Below are 20,579 nucleotides of genomic sequence, written 5' to 3' on the forward strand. Positions count from 1 at the left end.
AGCGTCTAATGAAATGATCATGTGGTTTTGTTCTTTCAGTTTGTTTATATAATGGATCACGTTGATGTTTTTCCGTATATAAAACCATCCCTGCATGCCTGGGATGAAGCCTACTTGGTCATGGTGGATGATATTTTTGATGTGCTCTTGGATTCGGTTTGCCAGAATTTTGTTGAGTATTTTTGCGTCGATATTCATAAGGGAAATTGGTCTGAAGTTCTCTTTCTTTGTTGGGTCTTTGTGTGGTTTAGGTATAAGAGTAATTGTGGCTTCGTAGAAGGTATTCGGTAGTGATCCATCTGTTTCAATTTTGTGGAATAGTTCGGATAATATTGGTATGAGGTCTTCTCTGAAGGTTTGGTAGAACTCTGCACTAAACCCATCTGGACCTGGGCTCTTTTTGGTTGGGAGACCTTTAATGACTGCTTCTATTTCCTTAGGAGTTATGGGGTTGTTTAACTGGTTTATCTGTTCCTGATTTAACTTCGGTACCTGGTATCTGTCTAGGAAATTGTCCATTTCCTGCAGATTTTCAAGTTTTGTTGAATATAGTTTTTTATAGTACGATCTGATTATTTTTTGAATTTCCTCTGAATCTGTTGTTATGTCTCCCTTTTCATTTCTGATTTTGTTAATTTGGACGCACTCTCTGTGTCCTCTCGTTCGTCTGGCTAAGGGTTTATCTATCTTGTTGATTTTCTCAAAGAACCAACTTTTGGTTCTGTTGATTCTTTCTATGGTCCTTTTTGTTTCTACTTGGTTGATTTCAGCTCTGAGTTTGATTATTTCATGCCTTCTACTCCTGGGTGTATGTGCTTCTTTTTGTTCTAGAGCTTTTAGGTGTGCTGTCAAGCTGCTGACATATGCTTTTCCTGTTTCTTTCTGCAGGCACTGAGCGCTATGAGTTTTCCTCTTAGCACAGCTTTCATTGTGTCCCATAAGTTTGGGTATGTTGTACCTTCATTTTCATTAAATTCTAAAAAGTTTTTAATTTCTTTCTTTATTTCTTCCTTGACCAGGTTATCATTGAGTAGAGCATTGTTCAATTTCCAAGTATATGTGGGCATTCTTCCTTGATTGTTATTGAAGACCAGATTTAGGCCGTGGTGGTCCGATAGCACGCGTGGGATTATTTCTATCTGTCTGTACCTGTTGAGGCCCGTTTTTTGACCAATTATGTGGTCGATTTTGGAGAAAGTACCATGAGGAGCTTAGAAGAAGGTATATCCTTTTCCTTTAGGATAGAATGTTTCATAAATATCCGTTAAGTCCATTTGGCTCATGACTTCTCTTAGTCTGTCTACATCTCTGTTCAATTTCTGTTTCCATGATCTGTCCATTGATGAGAGTGGGGTGTTGAAATCTCCCACTATTATTGTGTGAGGTGCAATTTGTGTTTTGACCTTTAGTAAGGTTTCTTTTACATATGTAGGTGCCCTTGTATTTGGGGCATAGATATTTAGTATTGAGAGTTCATCTTGGTGGATTTTTTCTTTGATGAATATGAAGTGTCCTTCCTTATCTTTTTTGATGACTTTTAGTTGAAAATTGATTTTATTTGATATTAGAATGGCTACTCCAGCTTGCTTCTTCTGACCATTTGCTTGGAATATTGTTTTCCAGCCTTTCACTCTGAGGTAATATCTGTCTTTGTCTCTGAGGTGTGTTTCCTGTAGGCAGCAGAATGCAGGGTCCTCGTTGCGTATCCAGTTTGTTAATCTATGTCTTTTTATTGGGGAGTTGAGGCCATTGATGTTGAGAGATATTAAGGATTAGTGATTATTGCTTCCCGTTATATTCATATTTGGATGTGAGGTTATGTTTGTGTGCTTTCATTCTCTTTGTTTTGTTGCCAAGACGATTAGTTTCTTGTTTCTTCTAGGTTATAGTTTGCCTCCTTATGTTGGGCTTTACCATTTATTATCCTTTGTAGTGTTGGATTTGTAGAAAGATATTGTGTAAATTTGGTTTTGTCATGGAATATCTTGGTTTCTCCATCTATGTTAGTTGAGAGTTTTGCAGGATACAGTAACCTGGGCTGGCATTTGTGTTCTCTTAGGGTCTGTATGACATCAGTCCAGGATCTTCTGGCCTTCATAGTTTCTGGCGAGAAGTCTGGTGTGATTCTGATAGGTCTGCCTTTATATGTTACTTGACATTTTTCCCTTACTGCTTTTAATATTCTTTCTTTATTTTGTGCGTTTGGTGTTTTGACTATTATGTGATGGTAGGTGTTTCTTTTCTGGTCTAATCTATTTGGAGTTCTGTAGGCTTCTTGTATGCCTATGGGTATCTCTTTTTTTAGATTAGGGAAGTTTTCTTCTATGATTTTGTTGAAGATATTTACTGGTCCTTTGAGCTGGGAGACTTCACTCTCTTCTATACCTATTATCCTTAGGTTTGATCTTCTCATTGAGTCCTGGATTTCCTGTATGTTTTGGACCAGTAGCTTTTTCCGCTTTACATTATCTTTGACAGTTGAGTCAATGATTTCTATGGAATCTTCTGCTCCTGAGATTCTCTCTTCCATCTCTTGTATTCTGTTGGTGAAGCTTGTATATACAGCTCCTTGTCTCTTCTTTTGGTTTTCTATATCCAGGGTTGTTTCCATGTGTTCTTTCTTGATTGCTTCTATTTCCACTTTTAATTCCTTCAACTGTTTGATTGTGTTTTCCTGGAATTCTTTCAGGGATTTTTGCGATTCCTCTCTGTAGGCTTCTACTTGTTTATTAATGTTTTCCTGTGTTTCCCTAAGGGAGTTCTTCACGTCTTTCTTGAAGTCCTCCAGCATCATGATCAAATATGATTTTGAAACTAGATCTTGCTTTTCTGGTTTGTTTGGATATTCCATGTTTGTTTTGGTGGGAGAATTGGGCTCCGATGATGCCAAGTAGTCTTGGTTTCTGTTGCTTGGGTTCCTGCGCTTGACTCTCGCCATCAGATTATCTCTAGTTTTACTTTGTTCTGCTATTTCTGACAGTGGCTAGACTGTCCTATAAGCCTGTGTGTCAGGAGTGCTGTAGACCTTTTTTCCTCTCTTTCAGTCAGTTATGGGGACAGAGTGTTCTGCTTTCGGGCGTGTAGTTTTTCCTCTCTACAGGTCTTCAGCTGTTCCTGTGGGCCTGTGTCTTGAGTTCACCAGGCAGCTTTCTTGCAGCAGAAAAGTTGGTCTTACCTGTGGTCCCGAGGCTCACGTTCGCTCGTGGGGTGCTGCTCACGGGCTCTGTGCAGCGGCAGCAACTAGGAAGACCTGTGCCGCCCCTTCCGGGAGCTTCAGTGCACCAGGGTTCCAGACGGCCTTTGGTGTTTTCCTCTGGCGTCTGAGATGTATGTACAGAGAGCAGTCTTTTCTGGTTTCCCAGGCTTGTCTGCCTCTCTGAAGGTTTAGCTCTCCCTCCCACGGGATTTGGGTGCAGAGAACTGTTTATCCGGTCTGTTTCCTTCAGGTTCCTGTGGTGTCTCAGGCAGGGGTCCTGCCGCTCCTGGGCCCTCCCCCACGGGAGCCCAGAGGCCTTATACAGTTTCCTCTTGGGCCAGTGATGTGGGCAGGGGAGAGCAGTGTTGGTGGTCTCTTCCGCTCTGCAGCCTCAGGAGTGCCCACCTGACCAGGCGGTTGGGTCTCTCTCTCTCACGGGGTCTGGGAGCAGAGAACTGCTGCGGGCCGGGATCCGCGGGTGTGGGACTTCCAGTAAACACAGAACGTGCCCGGTCCTAGAGGAATTCTGCTTCCGTGTGTCACAAGCTCACCAGGCAGCTTTCTTGCAGCAGAAAAGTTGGTCTTACCTGTGGTCCCGAGGCTCAAGTTTGCTCGTGGGGTGCTGCCCACGGGCTCTCTGCAGCAGCAGCAACCAGGAAGACCTGTGCTGCCCCTTCCGGGAGCTTCAGTGCACCAGGGTTCCAGATGGTCTTTGGCTTTTTCCTCTGGCATATGAGATGTGTGTGTAGAGAGCAGTCTTTTCTGGTTTCCCAGGCTTGTCTGCCTCTCTGAAGGTTTAGCTCTCCCTCCCACGATATTTGGGTGCAGAGAACTGTTTATCCGATCTGTTTTCTTCAGATTCCGGCGGTCGAGTATTTCTTATATACATTTCGAGTGTTATTCCCTTTCCCGGTTTCCGGGCAAACATCCTCTCCCCCCTCCCCATCTTTACGGGTGTTCCCCTCTCCATCCTCCCCCCCTTGTCGCCCTCCCCCCAACAATCTTAGCAGGACCCAGGGCTTCCCCTTCCTCTGGTGCTCTTACTAGGATATTCATTGCTACCTATAAGGTCAGAGTCCAGGGTCAGTCCATGTATAGGCTTTAGGTAGTGGCTTATTACCTGGAAGCTCTGGTTTCTTGGCATTGTTGTGCATATGGGGTCTCCAGCCCCTTCAAGCTCTTCCAGTTCTTTCTCTGATTCCTTCAGCGGGGGTCCTATTCTCAATTCAGTGGTTTGCTGCTGGCATACGCCTCTTTGTTTGCTGTATTCTGGCTGTGTCTCTCGAGAGATATCTACATCCGGCTCCTGTGGGCCTGCACTTCTTTGCTTCATCCATCTTGTCTAATTGGATGGCTGTATATGCATGGGCCATATGTGGGGCAGGCTCTAAATGGGTTTTCCTTCAGTCTCTGTTTTGATCTTTGCCTCTCTATTCCCTGCCAAGGGTATTCTTGTTCCCCGTTTAAAGAAGGAGTGAAGCATTCACATTTTGATCATCTGTCATGAGTTTCATTTGTTCTAGGCATCTAGGGTAATTCAAGCATTTGGGCTAATAGCCACTTATAAATGAGTGCATACCATGTGTGTTCTTCTGTGATTGGGTTACCTCACTCAGGATGATATTTTCCAGTCTGACCATTTGCCTACGAATTTCATAAAGTCATTGTTTTTGATAGCTGAATAATATTCCATTGTGTAGATGTACCACGTTTTCTGTATCCATTCCTCTGTTGAAGGGCATCTGGGTTCTCTCCAGCTTCTGGCTATTATAAATAAGGCTGCGATGAACATAGTGGAGCACGTGACTTTTTTATATGTTGGGGCATTTTTTGGGTATATGCCCAAGAGAGGTATAGCTGGATCTTCAGGCAGTTCCATGTCCAATTTTCTGAGGAACCAGACTGATTTCCAGAATGGTTGTACCAGTCTGCAATCCCACCAACAATGGAGGAGTGTTCCTCTTTCTCCGCATCGTCCCCAGCATCTGCTGTCACCTGAGTTTTTGATCTTAGCCATTCTCACTGGTGTGAGGTGAAATATCAGGGTTGTTTTGATTTGCATTTCCCTTATGACTAAAGATGTTCAACATTTCTTTAGGTGTTTCTCAGCCATTCGGGATTCCTCAGCTGTGAATTCTTTGTTTACCTCTGAACCCCATTTTTAATAGGGTTATTTGTCTCCCTGCGGTCTAACTTCTTGAGTTCTTTGTATATTTTGGATATAAGGCCTCTATCTGTTGTAGGATTGGTAAAGATCTTTTCCCAATCTGTTGGTTGCCGTTTTGTCCTAACCACAGTGTCCTTTGCCTTACAGAAGCTTTGCAGTTTCATGAGATCCCAATTGTCGATTCTTGATCTTAGAGCATAAGCCATTGGTGTTTTGTTCAGGAATTTTTTCCAGTGCCCATGTGTTCCAGATGCTTCCCTAGTTTTTCTTCTATTAGTTTGAGTGTATCTGGTTTGATGTGGAGGTCCTTGATCCACTTGGACTTAAGCTTTGTACAGGGTGATAAGCATGGACCAATCTGCATTCTTCTGCATGTTGACCTCTACTTGAACCAGCACCATTTGCTGAAAATGCTATCTTTTTTCCATTGGATGGTTTTGCTCCTTTGTCAAAAGTCAAGTGCCCATAGGTGTGTGGGTTCATTTCTGGGTCTTCAATTCTATTCCATTGGTCTATCTGTCTGTCTCTGTACCAATACCATGCAGTTTTTATCACTATTGCTCTGTAATACTGCTTGAGTGCAGGGATAGTGATTCCCCCTGACATCCTTTTATTGTTGAGGATAGTTTTAGCTATCCTGGGTTTTTTGTTATTCCAGATGAATTTGCAAATTGTTCTGTCTAACTCTTTGAAGAAATGGATTGGTATTTTGTTGGGGATTACATTGAATCTGTAGATCTCTTTTGGTAAAACGGCCATTTTTACTATATTAATCCTGCCAATCCATGAGCATGGGAGATCTTTCCATCTTCTGAGGACTTCTTCAAGTTCTTTCTTCTGAGTCTTGAAGTTTTTATTGTACAAATTTTTTACTTGCTTGGTTAAAGTCACACCAAGGTACTTTATATTATTTGGGTCTATTATGAAAGGTGTCGTTTCCCTAATTTCTTTTTCGGCTTGTTTCTCTTTTGTGTAGAGCAAGGCTACTGATTTATTTGAGTTAATTTTATACCCATCCACTTTGCTGAATTTGTTTATCAGCTTTAGTAGTTCTTTGGTGGGACTTTTGGGATCACTTAAATAAACTATCATGTCATCTGCAAATAGTGATATTTTGACTTCTTCTTTTCTGATCTGTATCCCCTTGACCTTCTTTTCTTGTCTGATTGCTCTGGGTAGAACTTCAAGAACTATATTGAATAAGTAGGGAGAGAGTGGGCAGCCTTGTCTAGTCCCTGATTTTAGTGGGATTGCTTCAAGTTTCTCTCCATTTAGTTTAATGTTAGCAACTTGTATGCTCTATATGGCTTTTACTATGTTTAGGTATGGCCGTTGAATTCCTATTCTTTCCAGGACTTTTATCATGAAGGGGTGTTGAATTTTGTCAAATGCTTTCTCAGCATCTAATGAAATGATCATGGGGTTTTGTTCTTTCAGTTTGTTTATATAATGGATCACGTTGATGGTTTTCCGTATATTAAACCATCCCTGCATGCCTGGGATGAAGCCTACTTGATCATGGTGGGTGACTGTTTTGATGTGCTCTTGGATTCGGTTTGCCAGAATTTTATTGATTATTTTTGCGTCGATATTCATAAGGGAAATTGGTCTGAAGTTCTCTTTCTTTGTTGGGTCTTTATGCAGATTAGGTATATGAGTAATTGTGGCTTCATAGAAGGAATTCGGTAGTGCTCCATCTGTTTCAATTTTGTGGAATAGTTTGGATAATATTGGTACGAGGTATTCTATGAAGGTCTAATAGAATTCTGCACTAAACCCATCTGGACCGGAGCTCTTTTTGGTTGGGAGACCTTTAATGACTGCTTCTATTTCCTTAGGAGTTTTGGGGTTGTTTAAGTGGTTTATCTGTTCCTGATTTAACTTCGGTACCTGGTATCAGTCTAGGAAATTGTCCATTTCCTGCAGATTTTCAAGTTTTGTTGAATATTGGCTTTTATAGTAAGATCTCATGATTTTTTGAATTTCCTCTGAATCTGTAGTTATGTCTCCCTTTTCATTTCTGATTTTGTTAATGTGGACACACTCTCTGTGTCCTCTTGTTAGTCTGGCTAAGGGTTTATCTATCTTGTTGATTTTCTCAAAGAACCAACTTTTGGTTCTGTTGATTCTTTCTATGGTCCTTTTTGTTTCTACTTGGTTGATTTCAGCTCTGAGTTTGATTATTTCCTGCCTTCTACTCCTCCTGGGTGTATTTGCTTCTTTTTGTTCTAGAGCTTTTAGGTGTGCTGTCAAGCTGCTGACATATGCTCTTTCCTGTTTCTTTCTGCAGGCACTCAGCGCTATGGGTTTTCCTCTTAGCACAGCTTTCATTGTGTCCCATAAGATTGGGTATGTTGTACCTTCATTTTCATTAAATTCTAAAAAGTTTTTAATTTCTTTCTTTATTTCTTCTTTGAGCAGGTTATCATTAATTTCCACGTATATATGGGCATTCTTCCCTTATTGTTATTGAAGACCAGTTTTAAGCCGTGTTGGTCCGATAGCACGCATGGGATTATTTCTATCTTTCTGTACCTGTTGAGGCCCTTTTTTTGACCAATTATATCATCAGTTTTGGAGAAAGTACCATGAGGAGCTGAGAAGAAGGTATATCCTTTTGCTTTAGGGTAGAATGTTCTATAAATATCTGTTAAGTCCATTTGGCTCATGACTTCTCTTACTCTGTCTACGTCTCTGTTTAATTTCTGTTTCCATGATCTGTCCATTGATGAGAGTGGGGTGTTGAAGTCTCCTACTATTATTGTGTGAGGTGCAATGTTTGTTTTGAGCTTTATTAAGATTTCTTTTACGTATGTAGGTGCCCTTGTATTTGGGGCATAGATATTTAGGATTGAGAGTTCATCTTGGTGGATTTTTTCTTTGATGAATATGAAGTGTCCTTCCTTATCTTTTTTGATGACTTTTAGTTGAAAATTGATTTTATTTGATATTAGAATGGCTACTCCAGCTTGCTTCTTCTGACCATTTACTTGGAAATTTGTTTTCCAGCCTTTCACTCTGAGGTAGTGTCTGTCTTTGTCTCTGAGGTGTGTTTCCTGTAGGCAGCAGAATGCAGGGTCCTCGTTGTGTATCCAGTTTGTTAATCTATGTCTTTTTATTGGGGAGTTGAGGCCATTGATGTTGAGAGATATTAAGGAATAGTGATTATTGCTTCCCGTTATATTCATATTTGGATGTGAGGTTATGTTTGTGTGCTTTTCCTCTCTTTATTTTGTTGCCATGACGATTAGTTTCTTGTTTCTTCTAGGTTATAGCTTGCTTCCTTATGTTGGGCTTTACCATTTATTATCCTTTGTAGTGCTGGATTTGTAGAAAGATATTGTGTAAATTTGGTTTTGTCATGGAATATCTTGGTTTCTCCATCTATGTTAATTGAGAGTTTTGCAGGATACAGTAACCTGGGCTGGCATTTGTGTTCTCTTAGGGTCTGTATGACATCAGTCCAGGATCTTCTGGACTTCATAGTTTCTGGCGAAAAGTCTGGTGTGATTCTGATAGGTCTGCCTTTATATGTTACTTGACATTTTTCCCTTACTGCTTTTAATATTCTTTCTTTATTTTGTGCGTCTGGTGTTTTGACTATTATGTGACGGTAGGTGTTTCTTTTCTGGTCCAATCTATTTGGAGTTCTGTAGGCTTCTTGTATGCCTATGGGTATCTCTTTTTCTAGGTTATGGTAGTTTTCTTCTATGATTTTGTTGAAGATATTTACTGGTCCTTTGAGCTGGGAGTCTTCACTCTCTTCTATATATTATCCTTAGGTTTGATCTTCTCATTGAGTCCTGGATTTCCTGTATGTTTTGGACCAGTAGCTTTTTCCGCTTTACATTATCTTTGACAGTTGAGTCAATGATTTCTATGGCATCTTCTGCTCCTGAGATTCTCTCTTCCATCTCTTGTATTCTGTTGGTTAAGCTCGTATGTACAGCTCCTAGATCTTGCTTTTCTGGTGTGTTTGGATATTCCATGTTTGCTTTGGTCGGAGAATTGGGCTCCAATGATGCCATGTAGTCTTGTTTTCTGTCGTTTGGGTTCCTGCGCTTGCCTCTCGCCATCAGATTATCTCTAGTGTTATTTTGTTCTGCTATTTCTGACAGTGGCTAGACTGTCCTATAAGCCTGTGTGTCAGGAGTGCTGTAGACCTGTTTTCCTGTTTTCTTTCATTCAGTTATGGGGACAGAGTGTTCTGCTTTCGGGCGTGTAGTTTTTCCTATCTACAGGTCTTCAGCTGTTCCTGTGGGCCTGTGTCTTGAGTTCACCAGGCAGGTCACTTGCAGCAGAAAAGTTGGTCTTACCTGTGGTCCCAAGGCTCAAGTTTGCTCGTGGGGTGTTTTCCTCTGGCATCAGAGATGTGTGCAGAGTACCGTCTCTTCTGGTTTCCCAGGCGTGTCTGCCTCTCTGTAGGTTTAGCTCTCCCTCCCATGGGATGCTGAGAACTGTTTATCTGGTCTGTCCTTTCAGGTTCCGGAGGTGTCTCAGGCGCAGGGGTCCTGCCGCTCCTGGGCCCTTCCCCACGGGAACCCAGAGGCCGTATACAGTTTCCTCTTGGGCCAGGGATCTGGGCAGTGGTGGGCAGTGTTGGTGGTCTCTTCTGCTCTGCAGTCTCAGGAGTGCCCACCTGACCAGGAGGTGAGGTCTCTTTCCCATGGGGTCTGGGAGCAGAGAGCTGCTGCGGGCCGGGTTCCGCGGGTTTGGGACTCCCGGTAAACACAGGAAGTGCCCGGTCCTAGAGGAATTTTGCCTCTGTGTGTCCTGAGTTCACCAGGCAGGTCTCTTGCAGCAGAAAAGTTGATCTTACCTGTGGTCCCGAGGCTCAAGTTTATTCATGGGGTGCTGCCTATGAGCTCTCTGTGGCGGCAGCAACCAGGAAGATCTGCGCAGCTGTTTCTGGGAGCCTCAGTGCACCAGGGTTCCAGATGGCGTTTGGTGTTTTCCTCTGGCGTCAGAGATGTGTGCAGAGTGCAGTCTTTTCTGGTTTCCCAGGCGTGTCTACCTCTCTGTAGGTTTAGGTCTCCCTCCCACGGGATTTGGGTGCAGAGAACTCTTTATCCGGTCTCTGTACTATTCTTCATTTGAAGAAAAGAGAGTCTTCTTTAATGAAGGCTGAGCACTACTAGACCTGGTCCCCAGTTGAGCCATGAGCTGTCCAGCCATCTCCATTTTCTTGACTAAAGGAAATGCAGGGACAAAAATGGAGCATTGACTGAAGGAAAGGTCATCGAAGTGACTGGCCCAACTTGGGATCAATCACATGTGCCAGCACCAAACCCTGACAGTATTACTATTGTCATGTTGTGCTAGCAGACAGGAGCCTAGCATGACTGTCTTCTGAGAGGCTTTACCAGCAGCTGACTGAGACAGATGCAGATACTTACAGCCAACTATTGGATTCAGGTTGAGAACACCTAAGGAACAGTTGGGGAAGGATTAAAGAACTGAAGCAGATTACAACCTCATAAGAAGAACAAATTTATTGGCTAACACAACTCAGCCCTGTGAGGACTCCCAGAAACTAAGCCACCAACCAAAGACCATACATGGGCTAGTCCATGGCCCCTGGCACATATGTAGTAGAGGACTGCTTTGTTTGGCCTCAGTAGGAGAGGATTCACTTAATCTTGTAGAAATTTGATGTCCCAGGGAAGTGGGAAGCTGGTAGTGGTGAGGTGGGAGTGGGTAGGTGGGTGGGGGAGCACCCTCTCAGATGATAGGGAGGATGACGTGAAGAATTCCGGGAGAGGGACTGGGAAGGAGCACAACATTTGGGATGTAAATAAATAAAATAATTTAATAATAAAAACAAATTCTGATTATTTCTTTAAAAAATGGTTACACAAGCTTCACAAAGATCTGTGACATCATTATTAAAATTTTCACGGGTTTCAAGGGATAGGAATCATGAATATTCTGTTAAGAGGGTTATGTCCAATTAGAGAGTTGCCACTATAGAAGTGTTACACCTTTAGGGATATACTGCCATGCCAGTCATTGTCCTGGTTCCTAAGTTTCACAGCCATTAAGATTATTCATTGGTTATCCCTCTTTGCAGTTTGAAAAGTATCTTTCAGGTCAGATCTATTTGGATCTTCCTAATCCTTTGTCCAAAATGCATGATTTCTTCAACAATAGACTTAACAGCTTCTGGGAGGCAACCAAGAGTAACTATAATAATCTCAAGAATTTTGCAGGGCTTTTGAGCTTCATTGGCCAAGAATTTGAAAGGGAATTTTCAATACTTCTCTTGGGGGTATTTGATAGTCTGTATATCTTCTGAGTAGTATAGTCAATTGAAGTGTAATAACTTCTTTAAACTACAAACATATACACACACATAATCCCCCTATATGAAAATATTTTAATGTATTTTGTCTATTTTAATATTCATAGTATTCAGTGGTCTTATTAGACAATTCTACTATTCTGATACTAAACTCCATAAAAATAATTAAGCTATTTTTGTTTGAAGAATAAGAATGTAATAAAGACATGTTTTGATTTTTTTCAAATGTCAAAAATTCCACAATGATTTTCCAATATTTTCTTTACTTTTGACATTTTTATCAATAATTCTGTCTATTGCTCAATTGATTAATAATTCTGAATGAGATTTTCTTGAAATCCTATATAATAGCCTAGGAAACTCTTTGTAGCAGGATTTAGTAAAGCTTTATACGCATGCTCTAGTAACTTTTCTTTCCTGCAAACTAAGAGAGAAAAATAGTAACATGGTTGCTCAGGTGAGAAGATATGGCTGGATGGTTTTTGGTTATTTCATTGTTTTTAATATGAGAATATGTAGCAGAGGGAGTCCTTGAGTTTGTAATATTTCTATTACATTCTCCTCCATTGTAGATTTCAAGTGAGTAAGCTAAATCTCTCATGAAAATCTTTTTTTTGGCATGAGTGTGTGAAGGGTAAAGGCATATGAACATAATTATACATGTGCATATGTGTGCCCACATATGTATGCTTGCTTGTGTGTGTGTGTGTGTGTGTGTGTGTGTGTGTGTGTGTGTAGGCTTCAGGTCAATGGTGGTGTTTCCCATTATTGCTCTCTTTCTGTGTTAAGCCTTTGACAAAGGATTCTTCCACTGAAGCTCGAACCTGCATTTTAGGAAGACCTGTAGCAATGGACTTTCATTTTTCTACCTACTCTCTAAAAGCAAAATAGTGGTTAACCAGCAGACTGCATTTTACATGTGTACTAAAGATCTAAGATCTGGTTTTTCTGCTTCTAATGTGGATGATTTATAGTATGAGAAAGTCCCTCAACAACTTCAAAAACATTGTAATGATTCCCTTTGATCGAATTAAATCTTTCTTAAGGAAAATGGAGGACGAATATATACCAGTGCTGGATAACACAATTATAATAGTGTAGATTACTCTTAGTCCACATAAGTAGTGCACAATTTTTAAACACAGAAAACATTGGAATATACATAATTTATAACATATAGTTTATATGTAATTTAAATATATACCAATATTATATGTATAACATATAATATATAAATATATAATTTAATACACACAGATATATATACATATATATATATATATATATATATATATAATTTCCATTCTTGGACTCATTATGCTCTTTTCTAATATTTCTATACATATACATTTGTATACACATAAAACCAATCAAGTCTCTTTAGTGTTATTCATATTTCCATATGGTTACGGCTGACTACTTGGGAGTAGATAAACTAAAGTGAGTTACCTTTTGAAGAGGATGGATTCTTCATCTCTCAGCAGTCTTTAATAACCAGGAAGTCTTCATCTAGGAGTGTGGCTTTATGATATTTCTTCAATACATTTTCACATAAAAGCAGCTTCTGTACCATACTGTCATATAGCAAGCATCCTTGTCTTCTGACTATTACAGTCTTTGTATAACTTCTAGAATGGTAATTCCCACGAGTTAGGTGTAGGACTAGTAATGTAGACATATTTACTGATGCCAGGAAGTACAAAACCATTTATTTCCTGCAGTTTATGTTTTTTGGTTTTGTGTCTTGTTTTATTTTGTTTTTAAAGACAGCGTTTCTCTGTGTAGTAACATTACCTATCCTGGACTGGCTCTGTAGACCAGGCTTTCTTTGAACTCACAGAGATCCACCTGCCTGTGCCTCCTGGGTGCTGAAAATAACAGCTGGTACCACCATGCCCAGACATTTTTCTACAGTTTTACCAGGGTAAATTTTTGTAGTAGATTGTCTGTTTAAAAAGACACTTCTTTGAGGGACAATGAGAGTTAAATATATCTTTCAATAGAAGGGCGGGTGCTTAGAATAATGAGAAGATTGAGTAAGAAAGGTAAAAATGGTGGAGGTTATTTTTCCTCTAATCTTTACCACTTTTCATGCAATAATAGATGGCCGTATCTGTAGTAATAGGCATTGCCTCCTTTTGAGTTGACCTTAAGTTCAATTAGAAAGTCATTGATTAATTTCAATATATCAGTACCACTATTTAACTATTGTGAATATATTTCCAGTCCAGTGATTTCTGTGGAATATGGAATTAACTCTTGGCTAGGATTACTGAATACTCTCCTTTTTTGTAGCTTATGAAGTATCTACTCATACATAGACCTCAGGGAAGAAGTTTCAAGGTCAATACCAATGTCAATTGTCCAAGGACTTCCTTGTAAGTTTGTAGTGTCAGTAACAATAGGGTTTTACTATCATATTCTGATAGGCAAAAAAGGGTAATGGATATAGCCTATCTTGTTTGGGGGAATCTTTTAAAATTCCTCTGTCCAACAATTTGAAAGGAAGAAAAAAATTCCTTTTCTTGACTGGCACTGATGTATTTGTTAAATAGTCTGTAGACCATAGTGGTAGCATCATCCCAAAGAAGAACTGGGTTTAGTGTGTGTGTGTGTGTGTGTGTGTGTGTGTGTGTGTGTGTGTATGCATATTACAGTGTTACTCTAAATATATATATATATATATAAAATATAAAAATATATAAAACCAAATATATATAAACCAATATATATAGATATAAATATATAAAAACAAAGGTTTTTTTCAAGAATTTTTGGTGTTATTTATCTCTTTTTTATTACTCTTATTCAAGGTAAATAGAATGTTTTTGTGTGAAGTCTGAACTAATGATTTTAGGTAACCTCCAAATTGTCAAATGGGGATAATGTGCTTACCCAGTTATAGAAGCTTAGGCATAGACAAAGAGCCTACTGTGCTGAAATATTTCTCCCACATATAATAAAAGTTTGCCAGTGATAAATGCCAGAAGATCCCCTCTTAAGAATTATTATTGTAAATAAACTAGAACATCTAATAAGAAAACTAAATCCTAATAACTAATAAGAGAAATAATCATCATGGATTTCTTAGCTATAGACGTTTTAGCCATTAGTCTCTATTAACAGAAACAATCCTAGTCCACACCTTTCTTTTTATACTTTGCATTAGCAGTTATCAATTTCCACCTCTGGCTGAAGGTTTCAGAAGAGCAGGAGAATTAATGTGTTTTAAATGGGAAGTCTCTGTCTAATGACTTGAAAAGGCAAGTACATGATATGATAATGAGTTGGCGAGCACCGAGAAAGAGTGATCTGTTCAAGTTAGTGGAGTGGTACATGCCGCAGGTTGCATTTTCTTTGAAGTAGTAAGTTACTGAAAATAAGAAGTCACTTTCTTATTTATTGTATGAATTCTAAACTTCTTTTCCATTCCCGATATGTTAGGCTTTCACAGCATTACTTAGGTACCTTATTACTCATATATTCAAATTTTTATTGCTAAAGCTTGCTATATAAATTCATATGCTTTGTGTCTTAATATATTTTATTGGCAAATTCATCATAATCAAACTCGTGTAACACATTCAGACATGTACAATTTTTTTAACTGGCACTTTTCTATTAATTATAATAAATGTGTTACTTATTACACATGGTTACCATATGTTACAGTTCAACTAAGGCAATCATAAGCTGTTTGCAAATAAACTACATGTGTCTATTTGAGTCATTCACTTCAGTCTTTTATTGAATTGCACATTCACACAGGTTGTAGAGCATCTAATTGTCTACAGATGATTATAAAAACCCATTTCTTTTGATTTACAGACATTTTACACTGTAGATTATTTTTTAGCTAGCTATCCCAGAGAGTTGTAGTTTTAGGCCTGGTTTTGTTGAAGAAGCATAAGTCTTCTCTAGTGTGTTCAGCTGTGAAGGTGACACTGAGTATATCATTGTCCTCTAAAGGGTTCAGAAAGCCAAAGAACCGAAGGCCAGGATATCCTTGGTAAATAGCTGAAATGTCAGAGGTCAACTACTAAGTTTGAGCTAAGAACTTACAGGACCATTCAAGAGACAGCAGGAGTACAAAAATATGGGGCAGTGGATAAAGTAATTTTAAAAAATATAAGCAAATACGGAAGAACTGAGTGAGTGATGAAAAAACAAAGTTTGAGAGGGCTACCAGCACAAAGATACAAGGATCCTGATATGCATAGTTCAGAAGTTGAACGGTGAACTATTTACTGACAGTTGACAGAGTTTTCATAGAATAATAAATACTTGACTTTAAGTGCTTTCAATAAGCAACTTTCTATGAAAGCAATGAGTTGTGAGCCTCTGACTCTAAAACTTTAGGTCAGTGCGAGCTACATCTCAGGTTACCAACATTGTCGCTTTCCTCCAGAATAATTGCTATTCACATAGAATAAAAGAATGTTCAAATCAAGTAAAGATCATCAATTTTTAATCTTAATGTACTCTTCTTCAAAGAGGTTTCCTTTCCCAAGATTCATTATTGAAAATTAAATTGTTCATTTTTTAAATATGGAAAAAATAGAATAGGCAAAGCCCACAGAATATATTAATGTTCAGTTGTTGATGACAATTTATTATTTTTACAGATTAAAATGTACGCTTTTAAGTTTTCTTTATGAATTTGCTCATTTATTCACTTTACAGCCTGATCACAGCCCACCCTTATACCACCTCTACCCATTTCTGTCTCCTCTTCTTACAGACAGGGAAGTCCTCCATGGTACATGAAGCAGCATAACTAAGCACATTCTCTCGCCCTGAGAGCAGACAGGGCAATCCAGCTATGCAAAGGTATCTAAAGGTCTACAACAGAATCAGGGATAGCTCCACTCCAATTGTCATGGAGCCCTTAGGAAAGACAGGATACATACATATCTGCTACATATGATGTGAACCCTAGATACAACCCATGCATTCTCTTTGGTTGATGGTTAAGTCTCTTGGAGCTTGCATAGACCTCGGTTAGTTTACTCATTAAGTGTTCTTGTGGTGTCCTTGACCACTCCAGGTCCCTCATTCCTTCCCCTCATCCTTCCACAAGACTCCTCGAGCTCCATCTATTGTATGGCTGTGGATCTCTTATCTGTTTCCATCCACTGCTGGATGAAGCCTCTCAGAAGACATTTATGATCACCTCTGCTATGCATGAATTGCAGAATGCCATTAATAGTTTCAAGGGTTGGCTCTCTTCGATGGGATACGTTTCAAGTTGGACCAGTCACTTAGTTGTCCAGGACCCTGTTAGGGGAATGTTTGCACAGTTGTCTGTGAAATATAAACTGACTTAATTAGATGGCCTTATTTTTATTAATTGAAGATGATATAATAGTTGTTAGTGAATTGGAGAGAGAGTAGTCAGTCTTATCTCTGGCTTTAGTGGAATGGCTTTAAGTTTCTGTCAATGTAATTTAATGTTGGCTATTGGCTTTCTTTATATTGCCTTTATTGTGTCTAGGTACATGCCTCTCTCCAGACCTTTCATCATGAAGGTTTTTTCAGCATCTAATGATATGATCATGGTCTCTTTTTTCCTTCAGTATGTTTTTATGGTGGATTATACTTATGGATTACTTATGGATCACATACTGAACTATCCTTGCATCCCTTAGATTATTTTACTGAGCATTTTGCCTTTGTGTCCATAAGGGAAATTGGTCTGAAATTCTCTTTGTTTGTTGAATAATTGTGTTTTTTATATATCAGGGTAACTATGGCCTTCTATAATAAGGTTGGCAATGTTCCTTCTCTTTCAATTTTATGGAAAAGTTTGAAGATTACAGATATTTCTTTTTCTTTGAAAGTATGGTAGAATTCTGTTGTAAGACAGCTGTCCTGGACTTTTTTGTTTTGGGAACTTTTTAATGACTGCTTCCTTTTCCTCCAGAGCTATCAGACTATTTAAATAGTTTGCCTGATCTTGATTTAACTTTGGTTAAGAGGTATCTATCGGGAAAATCTTCTGATTTATTTCGATTTTCCCATTATTTGGAATAAAGATATAAAATGAGTTATTATTATATTTATTATAAATGTAAGTAGTTTATTAATCCAGAAGTTGTGTTTTTCTGCCTATGGTAGTCCCCAGAAAGCACAGAGAGAAACCAAGATTATGTAAAACTGCACCTCTGCACCTCAGTCCCTGAAGAGTTAAATGAGCTACCTTAATGTCTATGCTAATCTGGCTAACCCAGCCTACATCTATGCTTACTGGTCTGACTCTTTGGGTTTCTGATGTCTTTCCATGATCTCTCTCTGGAACCCTTAAGACTTAATGATTCATTGGAATTCCTCCGTGTCTGTCGTATATCCCCCTTTTCAATTACTGATTTTCTTAATATGTGTTCTCTCTCTCTCTCTCTCTCTCTCTTTCAGTAAGTTTGGCAAGGGGTTTGTCTATCTTATTGATTTTCTAAAAGAGCCAGATTTTTGTTGTATTGCTATTTATTCTCTGTGTTGCTCTCTTTGTTTCAAATGTACTGGTTTGAGCACAGAGTTTCATTACTTCCTGTCTTCTCTTCTTCTTCTGTGTGTTTGCTTCTTCTTGTTCTAGAGCTTCATTGTGTGCTGTCATATTGGTAATATTAGAACCCTTTAATTTCATTATGAAGGCATTTACTGCTATGGCCTTTCCACTTACCACTACTTTCATGTATCCCATAGCTTTGGGTATGCTCTGCCTTAATTTTTATTTATTTCTAGAAAGTCTCTAATTTCTTACTTTAGTTCTTCCCTAACCCAGTGATCATTGAGAAGATAGTGGTTCAGTTTCCATGAGTTTGTTGGTTTTCTATTATTTCTGTTTTTGTTGAAGTCCAGTGTTAATTCATGGTGATCTGATAAGGCATTGAAGGTTATTTCAATTTTCTTCTCTCTTTTGAGCTCTGCTTTGTAACTATGTGATCAGTTTTGTAGAAGATCTTGTAAGGTATTTTCTTTGGTATTTGAGGGAAATATATTATAGGTATCTGTTAAGTCCATTTGCTTCATAACATCACTTAGTTTCACTATTTCTATGTTTAGTTTCTGTCTCAATGACTTGTCTATTGTTGAGAATGGGGCGCTACAGTCTCCCACTAGTAATGTTTGTGGTGCAACATGAATCTTAAGTAATGTTTCTTTTACGAATCTTGGTGCTCTTGCATTTGGAGTACAGATCTACAGAATTGAGATATCAACTTGGTTTCGTTTTCCTCTGATGAATATGAAGTGTCCTTCCCCATCTCTTTTTATTAACTCTGATTTAAAGTATATTTTATTATGTGGTACAATGGCTATTCCAGCTTGGTTCTTGTGTACATACTCTTGGAAACTTTTTTCCAGTTCTTTAATCTGTGGTTATGTCTTTCTTTGATGTTGAGGTATGTTTTATGCATACAGCACAATAATGGATCCTGTTTTCACATCTGTTCTGTTAGCTTGCATCTTTTTATTGAGTAATTGAGTCCATTGATATTGAAAGATATTAATGTCAAATGACTGCTCATATCTCTTATTTTGAGGTTGTTGCAGGTAGAGTGGTGTGTTTGTGTGTGTGTGTGTGTGTGTGTGTGTGTGTGTGTGTGTGTGTGTGTGTGTTCCTTCTGTAAGATTTGCTTGTGTGGGGTTATTTATTTCCTTTGTTTTCGTGGGTGTAGTTTAGCTCGTTGAATTGGAGTTTCCTTCTCATATCTTCTGTAGCTCCGGATCTGTGGAGAGATATTGTTTAACATGTGGTTTTGTATGGAATACCTTTGTTTCTCCATCTATGCTGTCTAAGAGTTTTTCTGGCTATCCTACTCTGGGCTAATGTTGGTAGTCTCTTAGAGACTGCAAAACATTTATCCAGCATCATTTTACTTTAAAGTCCTTGGTGAGAATTCTGGTGGAATTCAGAATATGTTACTTAGCCTTTTTCTGTGACTTTTCTGTTCATATTTCTGAGTGCATTTTTCTAGTTAATAGAAATATGATGATATTCTTAATCAGAGAACCCTTTACAATTATCATTTGTTCTTTGTTTTACACATTTAGTGTTTTGATTATTATTCGATGAGAGGATTTTCTTTTCTGGCCCAATCTGTTTCTGTGGGCTTCTTGTACATTTATAGGCATCTCTTACTTTAGGTTAGGAATTTTTTTCCTATGATTTTGTTGAAAATATTTTCTAGGTCTTTGAGCTGGAAATAGTCTCCTTCTTCTATACCTATTATTTGTAAGTTTGGTCTTTTCAGAGCATCTTAATTTTCCTGAATGTTTTGTGGAAGGAACCCTTTATATTTAGCATTTTTCTTTGATGAATGTATCAATTTCATCTATCCTATCTTCTATGCCTGAGATTCTCTTCCATCTCTTGTATTCTGTTGGGGTACTAAAGTCTCCCACTAGTAATGCTTGTGGTTCAACCTGTGATTGAATCTTAAGTAATGTTTCTTTTACGAATGTAAAAGTAGTTTATATTTGTAGTAGATCGGTGGTTTCTCTTCTCTTACCTAGATTTTCTACTTTCAGAATTCCTTCAGTTTGTGTGTTCTTTTATTAATTGACTGACTGACTGACGGACTGACTGACTGACTGATAGATTAATATCCCAGATGCTCCTCACTCCCAGTGTTCCCATCACAAAGTCCCTCTCCATATCCCCCTCTGCTTCTCCTCTGAGAGGGTGCCCCTTCCCCAGTACTCCCCAACCCTGGAGCATCCTCTCTCACTGAGTCCAGATGGCTTCTATTTCTCTTTTCAGGTGTTTAACATATTATTTATTTATTTCACCCATTTGATTGTATTTTCCTGTATTTCTTAATGGATCTATTCATTTCATCTTTAAAGGCCTCTGTTATCCTCAAGAGATTAGCTTTAAAGTCATTTTCTTGTGCTTCAGCTGTAATTGCTGTATTGCC

This window comes from Rattus norvegicus, chromosome 11 (genome assembly GCF_036323735.1).
Source record: "Rattus norvegicus strain BN/NHsdMcwi chromosome 11, GRCr8, whole genome shotgun sequence".
Taxonomy (NCBI): Eukaryota; Metazoa; Chordata; class Mammalia; order Rodentia; family Muridae; genus Rattus; species Rattus norvegicus.